Source organism: Pseudophryne corroboree, chromosome 7 (genome assembly GCF_028390025.1).
Source record: "Pseudophryne corroboree isolate aPseCor3 chromosome 7, aPseCor3.hap2, whole genome shotgun sequence".
Lineage (NCBI taxonomy): Eukaryota > Metazoa > Chordata > Amphibia > Anura > Myobatrachidae > Pseudophryne > Pseudophryne corroboree.
The window spans coordinates 64113027-64125868 of record NC_086450.1 but is presented as its reverse complement, the minus strand read 5'-3'; the positions used below and the strand labels follow the sequence as shown (position 1 = coordinate 64125868).

The window sequence follows — 12842 nt, the reverse complement described above, 5'->3', positions numbered from 1 at the left end:
TAATAAGAGGGAAAAAGAGCATAACTACAGTCAGGGCCGGTTCAAGGCCTAGTGGTACCCAGGGCGAAAGTTTCCTGTGCCCCCCTCCTCCCCCCCCCCGGTAAAATAGGAGCGTGGCCACAGATATCCCCCCGTACTTGTGACCCAAGTAGTTGTGACCTCAGTAGTTGTGCCCCCCCCCCCCCATGGAGATGTGCCCCCAATAGATTTGCCCCATGTAGCTGTGTCCCTAGTAGCTGTGCCCCCTGTAGCAGTGCCCCCAGTAGATTTGCCCCCTGTAGCTGTGCCCCTGCAGCTGTGCCCCCTGTAGTTGTGCCCCCAATAGTGGTGCCCCAGTAGTTCTGCCCCCTGTAGCTGTGCCCCAGTAGTTGTGCCCATGTAGCTGTGCCCCCTGTAGTTGTGACCCCAGTATTTGTGCTCCCTGTAGCTGTGCCCCCAATAGATTTGCCCCATGTAGCTGTGCCCCTAGTAGCAGCTTGGTGAGAAGAGATCAACTGTTGGCGCAATTATTAATAAATGGAAGAAATACAAGATCACTGACAATCTCCCTCGACCTGGAGCTCCATGCAAGATCTCACCTCGTGGGGTATCAATTATCTTGAGAACGGTGAGGAATCAGCCCAGAACTACACAGGGACCTGGTCAATGACCTCAAGAGAGCTGGGACCACAGTCACAACGGTTACCATTAGTAACACACTACGTTGTCATGGATTGAAATCCTGCACACGTCCAGGCCCATCTAAAGTTTGCCAGTGACTATCTGGATGATCCAGAGGAGGATTGGGAGAATGTAATGTGGTCAGATGAGAGCAAAATCAAACTTTTTGGTATAAACTCCACTCGCCGTGTTTGGAGGGAGAAGAATAATGAATGGCATCCCAAGAACAAAATACCCACTGTGGTATGGGGGTGGGAACATCATGCTTTGGGGCTTTTTTCTGCAAAGGGAGCAAGACGACTGATCTGTATTAAGGAGAGGATTGTCAGGAATCGACTCACCACTGTCACATCTGTCCATCGGTGCGGACTCCGTCCGGGGTCCCTACGTTCTGCTGTCACCCGTCTCCCTGTCGCTGGATGTCATCCTGGGCCTGGGAGCGCTCCTGTTGTCAGCGGGCGTGTGAGCATGCCGCGTTCCCGCCGGGCCGCGGCATGGGCGCCGCCATGACAGTCCTTCCCAGTCTGAGTGCGGCGGCCAATCCGGAGCTTGGCCGCACCCCCTCAAGCTACTCCAGCCAATGCCTGCACGTGAAGGGGTATATCAGGAGCTGCAGGATGAGCTTGAGGTTGTCCTGAACTTTGTGTCACTCCTGCGACCCATGTGTCTGGATCTGGTACCTGTTCCTCCGTGTTCCTGGATACCTACCTGTGACTCCGTGTTCCTGGTTACCTACCTGTGACTCCGTGTTCCTGGTTATCTTCCTACAGCTCCGTGGAACTACAAGCTTCAGCAACACCAGCATTTATTTACAGGCTTCACACTAATCTCCAACACAGTGTGCTTCAGCCTCAGCAGTAGAGACTCTCACTCCAGGTGCATTCCATCACCTCACCTGTGATGCAGCTTGCTTGCTGCCTGTGCCTCATCACCTGCACTGTGAACTTTGCTAGTCTCCTGCCCCTGCTACCAGGTTTGCTGTATACAACCATCTCTGCTGGCTCCACGTTTTAAACTACTCTGGTTCCCATACCAGATTATCATTTCATCAGTTATCATTCATCAGTTGTCATATTTCTGTTGCCATAGACTCTCAGCTTTCACGCTGCACCATTTACATTGCATTCCTTATTGTTTATTTCTGCTGCCTTTGTGAACTTTCTGTTAATAAAACATCATTGCGCCCATGCGCAGAAACTTAATCCAGCCTCCTCACTTCTTCCCTCCTACCTCCACTGACCCACTAGCGCCCCCTCCGGGGACACAAACAAAACCGAACCTGACAAGGATGAATGGGGCCATGTATTGTGAGATTTTGGGCAAAAACCTCCTTCCCTCAGTAAGAGCATTGAAGACGGAACGTGGCTGGGTCTTCCAGCATGACAATGACCCCAAACACACCGGCTGGGCAACTAAGGAGTGGCTCCGTAAGAAGCATTTCAAGGTCCTGGAGTGGCCTAACCACTAACCAGTCTCCAGACCTCAACCCAATAGAAAATCTGTGGAGGGAGTTGAAAGCCTGTGTTGCCTGGTGACAGCCGCAAAGCATGACAGATCTAGAGAAGATCTGCATGGAAGAGTTGGCCAAAATACCTGCTACAGTGTGTGCAAACCTGGTCAAGAACTACAGGAAACGTTTGACCTCTGTAATTGCCAACCGAGGTTATATTACAAAGTGCTGAGTTAAGGTCCATACACACTTAACGATATAATGAGCGACGTCGCTCATTTTCCCCCTCCTTGAGCGACGTCGCTCATTTTATCGTTAAGTGTGTATGCCGCCAGCGACGACTGATGCGCGGCCCCGCGGGTCGGCAACGATCGTCGCTGTCGGTAGGGCATGCATGAAGGATGTGGACTGTCGTCCACGACCTTCATGCAGGGCTGGCGGGGGGCGTGACGTCACTGAGCGATATGAGCTGTCATATCGCTCAGTGCGTACAGGCGGCCACCGGCACGGGAGGGGGGAAACGTTAGACGATGTCGCTCACAGAGCGACATCGTCTAATGTGTATGGGCCTTTAAACTTTTTGATTGTCCAAATATTTGTTTTCCACAAGAATATACAAATAAATTGTTTAAAAATCATACATGTGATTTCCTAGTTTTTTTTCCAGATTCTGTCTTTCACAGTTGAAGTGTACCTATGATGGAAATTACAGACCTCTCTCATCTTTTTAAGTGGGTCAACTTGCACAATCGGTGGCTGTCCAAATGCTTTTTTGCCCCACTGTTATATACACCCCTTATGTCCACAGGCAGTATAGTCAAATAGCATGCTGTCATGCATAATATGACATTCTGCCATTTATCTGGCAGTTAGAGATGATATTTTAAAAACTATCACTTCATAAATTGCACAATTTATAGTCATTCCACGTTGTGATTTCAGTACTGGTGCTTTGACGTAATACTTATGACTGTGGTTCTCAAACTGTGTGCCGTGGCACCCTGGGGTGCCTCAGAACACTTGCAGGGGTGCCCTGGGTTGCTGGCCCAGGATCAATTAAACAAATGTATGGTCAATGTAATAGGTAAAAACAGTGCTGGTGGCTGTCAATCACAAAATATGTGGACAAACAGAAGCAGATCTTGTCCCTCACCACACAACTGACCCTAAGGATGACATATAAACACATTTTTTTTAATTTAATATTTCTTTCTAAATTTCTCAATAAGAAACTTTTGGCCTATGGCTGCCGTAAAAAAAATTCTGATACTCTAGGGCGCCGTGATTCAAAAAGGTTTGGGAAGCACTGGCTTATGATGAATGCTTTTGCCTTTAGTAATTCTCAAAGCTTACAAACCACGCATAAAAACACCAACCAAACACTAGTAACATCGCACTGCATCTCATTTTTGTGGAAATCTGCCTACAGTAAGCTTCATGAACTTTGGCATCAACAAAATGGCTGCTGCTACGGCTGTTATTGTTCTTATGTACATTTTGGCTCTAGCCCAGAGGTTCCCAAAATCGGTCCTCAAGGCACCCTAATGGACCAGGTTTTAAGTATAAGCATGCTTGGCCACAGGTGATTTAATTAGTACCTTAGTCAATTTGATTTAACCATCTGTGTGGAGCCATGGATATCGTTAATAACTGAACCGTTAGGGTGCCTTGAAGAACGCGCTTGGGAACCTCTGGTCTAGCCTATAATTCTTACATTGCTTGGCTCAAGTATATCAGTGTTTAGGAAAATAGAAAGTTAGGTTACTTTTCGGTTGCAGGCTCTTAGCTGCTTACAGCGATGTGTCACTAATTGTAAGTTTTTGTTTGTTCTATGATTGTGAGAGCAAGTTAGCATTTTGTAGATTTATATTATAGTAATTTGGTATTAACATGAGGTTAATATTAGAGATGAGCGCCGGAAATTTTTCGGGTTTTGTGTTTTGGTTTTGGGTTCGGTTCCGCGGCCGTGTTTTGGGTTCGACCGCGTTTTGGCAAAACCTCACCGAATTTTTTTTGTCGGATTCGGGTGTGTTTTGGATTCGGGTGTTTTTTTCAAAAAACCCTAAAAAACAGCTTAAATCATAGAATTTGGGGGTCATTTTGATCCCAAAGTATTATTAACCTCAAAAACCATAATTTCCACTCATTTTCAGTCTATTCTGAATACCTCACACCTCACAATATTATTTTTAGTCCTAAAATTTGCACCGAGGTCGCTGTGTGAGTAAGATAAGCGACCCTAGTGGCCGACACAAACACCGGGCCCATCTAGGAGTGGCACTGCAGTGTCACGCAGGATGTCCCTTCCAAAAAACCCTCCCCAAACAGCACATGACGCAAAGAAAAAAAGAGGCGCAATGAGGTAGCTGACTGTGTGAGTAAGATAAGCGACCCTAGTGGCCGACACAAACACCGGGCCCATCTAGGAGTGGCACTGCAGTGTCACGCAGGATGGCCCTTCCAAAAAACCCTCCCCAAACAGCACATGACGCAAAGAAAAAAAGAGGCGCAATGAGGTAGCTGACTGTGTGAGTAAGATAAGCAACCCTAGTGGCCGACACAAACACCGGGCCCATCTAGGAGTGGCACTGCAGTGTCACGCAGGATGGCCCTTCCAAAAAACCCTCCCCAAACAGCACATGACGCAAAGAAAAAAAGAGGCGCAATGAGGTAGCTGACTGTGTGAGTAAGATAAGCGACCCTAGTGGCCGACACAAACACCGGGCCCATCTAGGAGTGGCACTGCAGTGTCACGCAGGATGGCCCTTCCAAAAAACCCTCCCCAAACAGCACATGACGCAAAGAAAAAAAGAGGCGCAATGAGGTAGCTGACTGTGTGAGTAAGATAAGCGACCCTAGTGGCCGACACAAACACCGGGCCCATCTAGGAGTGGCACTGCAGTGTCACGCAGGATGGCCCTTCCAAAAAACCCTCCCCAAACAGCACATGACGCAAAGAAAAAAAGAGGCGCAATGAGGTAGCTGACTGTGTGAGTAAGATAAGCGACCCTAGTGGCCGACACAAACACCGGGCCCATCTAGGAGTGGCACTGCAGTGTCACGCAGGATGGCCCTTCCAAAAAACCCTCCCCAAACAGCACATGACGCAAAGAAAAAAAGAGGCGCAATGAGGTAGCTGACTGTGTGAGTAAGATAAGCGACCCTAGTGGCCGACACAAACACCGGGCCCATCTAGGAGTGGCACTGCAGTGTCACGCAGGATGGCCCTTCCAAAAAACCCTCCCCAAACAGCACATGACGCAAAGAAAAAAAGAGGCGCAATGAGGTAGCTGACTGTGTGAGTAAGATAAGCGACCCTAGTGGCCGACACAAACACCGGGCCCATCTAGGAGTGGCACTGCAGTGTCACGCAGGATGTCCCTTCCAAAAAACCCTCCCCAAACAGCACATGACGCAAAGAAAAATAAAAGAAAAAAGAGGTGCAAGATGGAATTGTCCTTGGGCCCTCCCACCCACCCTTATGTTGTATAAACAAAACAGGACATGCACACTTTAACCAACCCATCATTTCAGTGACAGGGTCTGCCACACGACTGTGACTGATATGACGGGTTGGTTTGGACCCCCCCCAAAAAAGAAGCAATTAATCTCTCCTTGCACAAACTGGCTCTACAGAGGCAAGATGTCCACCTCATCATCATCCTCCGATATATCACCGTGTACATCCCCCTCCTCACAGATTATCAATTCGTCCCCACTGGAATCCACCATCTCAGCTCCCTGTGTACTTTGTGGAGGCAATTGCTGCTGGTCAATGTCTCCGCGGAGGAATTGATTATAATTCATTTTAATGAACATCATCTTCTCCACATTTTCTGGATGTAACCTCGTACGCCGATTGCTGACAAGGTGAGCGGCGGCACTAAACACTCTTTCGGAGTACACACTTGTGGGAGGGCAACTTAGGTAGAATAAAGCCAGTTTGTGCAAGGGCCTCCAAATTGCCTCTTTTTCCTGCCAGTATAAGTACGGACTGTGTGACGTGCCTACTTGGATGCGGTCACTCATATAATCCTCCACCATTCTTTCAATGTTGAGAGAATCATATGCAGTGACAGTAGACGACATGTCCGTAATCGTTGTCAGGTCCTTCAGTCCGGACCAGATGTCAGCATCAGCAGTCGCTCCAGACTGCCCTGCATCACCGCCAGCGGGTGGGCTCGGAATTCTGAGCCTTTTCCTCGCACCCCCAGTTGCGGGAGAATGTGAAGGAGGAGATGTTGACAGGTCGCGTTCCGCTTGACTTGACAATTTTCTCACCAGCAGGTCTTTCAACCCCAGCAGACTTGTGTCTGCCGGAAAGAGAGATCCAAGGTAGGTTTTAAATCTAGGATCGAGCACGGTGGCCAAAATGTAGTGCTCTGATTTCAACAGATTGACCACCCGTGAATCCTTGTTAAGCGAATTAAGGGCTCCATCCACAAGTCCCACATGCCTAGCGGAATCGCTCCGTGTAAGCTCCTCCTTCAATGTCTCCAGCTTCTTCTGCAAAAGCCTGATGAGGGGAATGACCTGACTCAGGCTGGCAGTGTCTGAACTGACTTCACGTGTGGCAAGTTCAAAGGGCATCAGAACCTTGCACAACGTTGAAATCATTCTCCACTGCACTTGAGACAGGTGCATTCCACCTCCTATATCGTGCTCAATTGTATAGGCTTGAATGGCCTTTTGCTGCTCCTCCAACCTCTGAAGCATATAGAGGGTTGAATTCCACCTCGTTACCACTTCTTGCTTCAGATGATGGCAGGGCAGGTTCAGTAGTTTTTGGTGGTGCTCCAGTCTTCTGTACGTGGTGCCTGTACGCCGAAAGTGTCCCGCAATTCTTCTGGCCACCGACAGCATCTCTTGCACGCCCCTGTCGTTTTTTTAAAAATTCTGCACCACCAAATTCAAGGTATGTGCAAAACATGGGACGTGCTGGAATTTGCCCATATTTAATGCACACACAATATTGCTGGCGTTGTCCGATGCCACAAATCCACAGGAGAGTCCAATTGGGGTAAGCCATTCCGCGATGATCTTCCTCAGTTGCCGTAAGAGGTTTTCAGCTGTGTGCGTATTCTGGAAAGCGGTGATACAAAGCGTAGCCTGCCTAGGAAAGAGTTGGCGTTTGCGAGATGCTGCTACTGGTGCCGCCGCTGCTGTTCTTGCGGCGGGAGTCCATACATCTACCCAGTGGGCTGTCACAGTCATATAGTCCTGACCCTGCCCTGCTCCACTTGTCCACATGTCCGTGGTTAAGTGGACATTGGGTACAACTGCATTTTTTAGGACACTGGTGAGTCTTTTTCTGACGTCCGTGTACATTCTCGGTATCGCCTGCCTAGAGAAGTGGAACCTAGATGGTATTTGGTAACGGGGGCACACTGCCTCAATAAATTGTCTAGTTCCCTGTGAACTAACGGCGGATACCGGACGCACGTCTAACACCAACATAGTTGTCAAGGCCTCAGTTATCCGCTTTGCAGCAGGATGACTGCTGTGATATTTCATCTTCCTCGCAAAGGACTGTTGGACAGTCAATTGCTTACTGGAAGTAGTACAAGTGGGCTTACGACTTCCCCTCTGGGATGACCATCGACTCCCAGCAGCAACAACAGCAGCGCCAGCAGCAGTAGGCGTTACACGCAAGGATGCATCGGAGGAATCCCAGGCAGGAGAGGACTCGTCAGAATTGCCAGTGACATGGCCTGCAGGACTATTGGCATTCCTGGGGAAGGAGGAAATTGACACTGAGGGAGTTGGTGGGGTGGTTTGCGTGAGCTTGGTTACAAGAGGAAGGGATTTACTGGTCAGTGGACTGCTTCCGCTGTCGGCCAAAGTTTTTGGACTTGTCACTGACTTATTATGAATGCGCTGCAGGTGACGTATAAGGGAGGATGTTCCGAGGTGGTTAACGTCCTTACCCCTACTTATTACAGCTTGACAAAGGGAACACACGGCTTGACAAATGTTGTCCGCATTTCTGGTGAAATACTTCCACACCGAAGAGCTGATTTTTTTGGTATTTTCACCAGGCATGTCAACGGCCATATTCCTCCCACGGACAACAGGTGTCTCCCCGGGTGCCTGACTTAAACAAACCACCTCACCATCAGAATCCTCCTGGTCAATTTCCTCCCCAGCGCCAGCAACACCCATATCCTCCTCATCCTGGTGTACTTCAACACTGACATCTTCAATCTGACTATCAGGAACTGGACTGCGGGTGCTCCTTCCAGCACTTGCAGGGGGCATGCAAATGGTGGAAGGCGCATGCTCTTCACGTCCAGTGTTGGGAAGGTCAGGCATCGCAACCGACACAATTGGACTCTCCTTGTGGATTTGGTATTTCGAAGAACGCACAGTTCTTTGCGGTGCTACTGCTTTTGCCAGCTTGAGTCTTTTCATTTTTCTAGCGAGAGGCTGAGTGCCTCCATCCTCATGTGAAGCTGAACCACTAGCCATGAACATAGGCCAGGGCCTCAGCCGTTCCTTGCCACTCCGTGTGGTAAATGGCATATTGGCAAGTTTACGCTTCTCCTCCGACAATTTTATTTTAGGTTTTGGAGTCCTTTTTTTACTGATATTTGGTGTTTTGGATTTGACATGCTCTGTACTATGCCATTGGGCATCGGCCTTGGCAGACGACGTTGCTGGCATTTCATCGTCTCGGCCATGACTAGTGGCAGCAGCTTCAGCACGAGGTGGAAGTGGATCTTGATCTTTCCCTAATTTTGGAACCTCAACATTTTTGTTCTCCATATTTTAATAGGCACAACTAAAAGGCACCTCAGGTAAACAATGGAGATGGATGGATACTAGTATACAATTATGGATGGACTGCCGAGTGCCGACACAGAGGTAGCTACAGCCGTGGACTACCGTACTGTACTGTGTCTGCTGCTAATATAGACTGGATGATAATGAGATGTAGTATGTATAAAGAAGAAAGAAAAAAAAACCACGGGTAGGTGGTATACAATTATGGACGGACTGCCGAGTGCCGACACAGAGGTAGCTACAGCCGTGGACTACCGTACTGTACTGTGTCTGCTGCTAATATAGACTGGATGATAATGAGATGTAGTATGTATAAAGAAGAAAGAAAAAAAAACCACGGGTAGGTGGTATACAATTATGGACGGACTGCCGAGTGCCGACACAGAGGTAGCTACAGCCGTGGACTACCGTACTGTACTGTGTCTGCTGCTAATATAGACTGGATGATAATGAGATGTAGTATGTAAAAAGAAGAAAGGAAAAAAAAACCACGGGTAGGTGGTATACAATTATGGACGGACTGCCGAGTGCCGACACAGAGGTAGCTACAGCCGTGGACTACCGTACTGTACTGTGTCTGCTGCTAATATAGACTGGATGATAATGAGATGTAGTATGTATAAAGAAGAAAGAAAAAAAAAACCACGGGTAGGTGGTATACAATTATGGATGGACTGCCGAGTGCCGACACAGAGGTAGCTACAGCCGTGGACTACCGTACTGTACTGTGTCTGCTGCTAATATAGACTGGATGATAATGAGATGTAGTATGTATAAAGAAGAAAGAAAAAAAAAACCACGGGTAGGTGGTATACAATTATGGACGGACTGCCGAGTGCCGACACAGAGGTAGCTACAGCCATGGACTACCGTACTGTACTGTGTCTGCTGCTAATATAGACTGGATGATAATGAGATGTAGTATGTATAAAGAAGAAAGGAAAAAAAAAACCACGGGTAGGTGGTATACAATTATGGACGGACTGCCGAGTGCCGACACAGAGGTAGCTACAGCCGTGGACTACCGTACTGTGTCTGCTGCTAATATAGACTGGTTGATAATGAGATGTAGTATGTATAAAGAAGAAAGAAAAAAAAAACCACGGGTAGGTGGTATACAATTATGGACGGACTGCCGAGTGCCGACACAGAGGTAGCTACAGCCGTGGACTACCGTACTGTACTGTTTCTGCTGATAATATAGACTGGATGATAATGAGATGTAGTATGTATAAAGAAGAAAGAAAAAAAAAACACGGGTAGGTGGTATACAATTATGGATGGACTGCCGAGTGCCGACACAGAGGTAGCTACAGCCGTGGACTACCGTACTGTACTGTGTCTGCTGCTAATATAGACTGGATGATAATGAGATGTAGTATGTATAAAGAAGAAAGAAAAAAAAACCATGGGTAGGTGGTATACAATTATGGACGGACTGCCGAGTGCCGACACAGAGGTAGCTACAGCCGTGGACTACCGTACTGTACTGTGTCTGCTGCTAATATAGACTGGATGATAATGAGATGTAGTATGTATAAAGAAGAAAGGAAAAAAAAACCACGGGTAGGTGGTATACAATTATGGATGGACTGCCGCGTGCCGACACAGAGGTAGCTACAGCCGTGGACTACCGTACTGTACTGTGTCTGCTGCTAATATAGACTGGATGATAATGAGATGTAGTATGTATAAAGAAGAAAGAAAAAAAAAACCACGGGTAGGTGGTATACAATTATGGACGGACTGCCGAGTGCCGACACAGAGGTAGCTACAGCCGTGGACTACCGTACTGTGTCTGCTGCTAATATAGACTGGTTGATAATGAGATGTAGTATGTATAAAGAAGAAAGAAAAAAAAAACCACGGGTAGGTGGTATACAATTATGGACGGACTGCCGAGTGCCGACACAGAGGTAGCTACAGCCGTGGACTACCGTACTGTACTGTGTCTGCTGCTAATATAGACTGGATGATAATGAGATGTAGTATGTATAAAGAAGAAAGAAAAAAAAAACCACGGGTAGGTGGTATACAATTATGGACGGACTGCCGAGTGCCGACACAGAGGTAGCTACAGCCGTGGACTACCGTACTGTACTGTGTCTGCTGCTAATATAGACTGGATGATAATGAGATGTAGTATGTATAAAGAAGAAAGAAAGAAAAAACCACGGGTAGGTGGTATACAATTATGGATGGACTGCCGAGTGCCGACACAGAGGTAGCTACAGCCGTGAACTACCGTACTGTGTCTGCTGCGACTGGATGATAAATAATGATATAAAAAATATATATATATCACTACTGCAGCCGGACAGGTATATATTATATAATGACGGACCTGCTGGACACTGTCTGTCAGCAGAATGAGTTTTTTATTTTATAGAATAAAAAAACACCACACAAGTCACACGACGTGTGTTTAACTTTTACAGGCAGACAGTCAATCACAATACAATATAGTATACTATACTGGTGGTCAGGTCACTGGTCAGTCACACTGGCAGTGGCACTCCTGCAGAAAAAAAGTGTGCACTGTTTAATTTTAATATGTACTCCTGGCTCCTGCTATAACCTAACTGCTCCCCAGTCTCCCCCACAATTAAGCTGTGTGAGCACAGTCAGATATTATACATAGATGATGCAGCACACTGGGCTGAGCACAGATATGGTATGTGACTGAGTCACTGTGTATCGTTTTTTCAGGCAGAGAACGGATTATATTAAATAATATAAAACTGCACTGGTGGTCACTGGTCAGTCACTAGTATAACTAACTAATACTATCAGCAAAATTCTGCACTCTCTGTCTGAGTACTCCTCCTAAGCTCCAGTAAATGAAGTGTCACTGTCTCACTCTGTCACTAGTATAACTAACTAATACTATCAGCAAAATTCTGCACTCTCTGTCTGAGTACTCCTCCTAAGCTCCAGTAAATGAAGTGTCACTGTCTCACTCTCACTCTCCTATCTATTTCTTCTCTAAACGGAGAGGACGCCAGCCACGTCCTCTCACTATCAATCTCAATGCACGTGTAAAATGGCGGCGACGCGCGGCTCCTTATATAGAATCCGAGTCTCGCGATAGAATCCGAGCCTCGCGAGAATCCGACAGCGTCATGATGACGTTCGGGCGCGCTCGGGTTAACCGAGCAAGGCGGGAAGATCCGAGTCGCTCGGATCCGTGTAAAAAATCATGAAGTTCGGGCGGGTTCGGATTCCGAGGAACCGAACCCGCTCATCTCTAGTTAATATTAATATTTTCAGTGTATTTTTAAATGTTTAATAGAAGCTACTATAATTACATAAATAGGCAGTAGTGGATTTCCCACCAGGCACGTAAGGCACATGCCTAGGATCACGCACCTGCTGGGGGGCAGCACAAGAGGCTCCCTTACATGACAGCCCTGATAGGCCAATGGGCAGATCAGTCCAGGGGATTTTTGTTTTGTCATTGCAACTTATTTTTTTAATATCGCATCTGGCAGGGGGGCAATGGGCAGTATATTTTGGTGCAGGAGATTGTGGGGGTGAGGTTGGGACTAATTTGGTGGTCTGGAGGTATTGGAACAAGCCCCAACATGAAGGGGGCGGGGGGGGGGGGCGGTGCAGTGGCCTGATGGGGGATGACCAAAAATGGGCCTGACCCCTAAATTTGCCCCTGTTTGTGGGACTACATATACAAAAAAAAAATCTCAATATGTATAGTTTGGAGCAGAAAAGGGAAAGGGGGGACATGATAGACACTTTCAAATATATCAAGGGTTTTAACAAAGTCCAGGAGGGAAACATTCTCCAAATGAAGAGAAGCAATAGGACAGGCAATGAGACTGGAGGGGGGGGAGGTTCAGGGGAAATTTGAGGATACATTACTTCACAGAAAGGGTAGTGGACAAGTGAAATAGCCTCCCATCAGAGGTGGTGGAGGTTAAGACAGTAGAGCAAT

General features: G+C 47.4%; 1 protein-coding gene across 2 annotated transcripts in view; it reads right to left on the bottom strand.

The window, feature by feature from the left end:
• LOC134944569 (transient receptor potential cation channel subfamily M member 8-like) overlaps positions 1-12842 on the bottom strand; it is a 145593-nt gene that overhangs the window by 20838 nt on the left and 111913 nt on the right. The gene's annotated exons all lie outside the window — the stretch shown is intronic.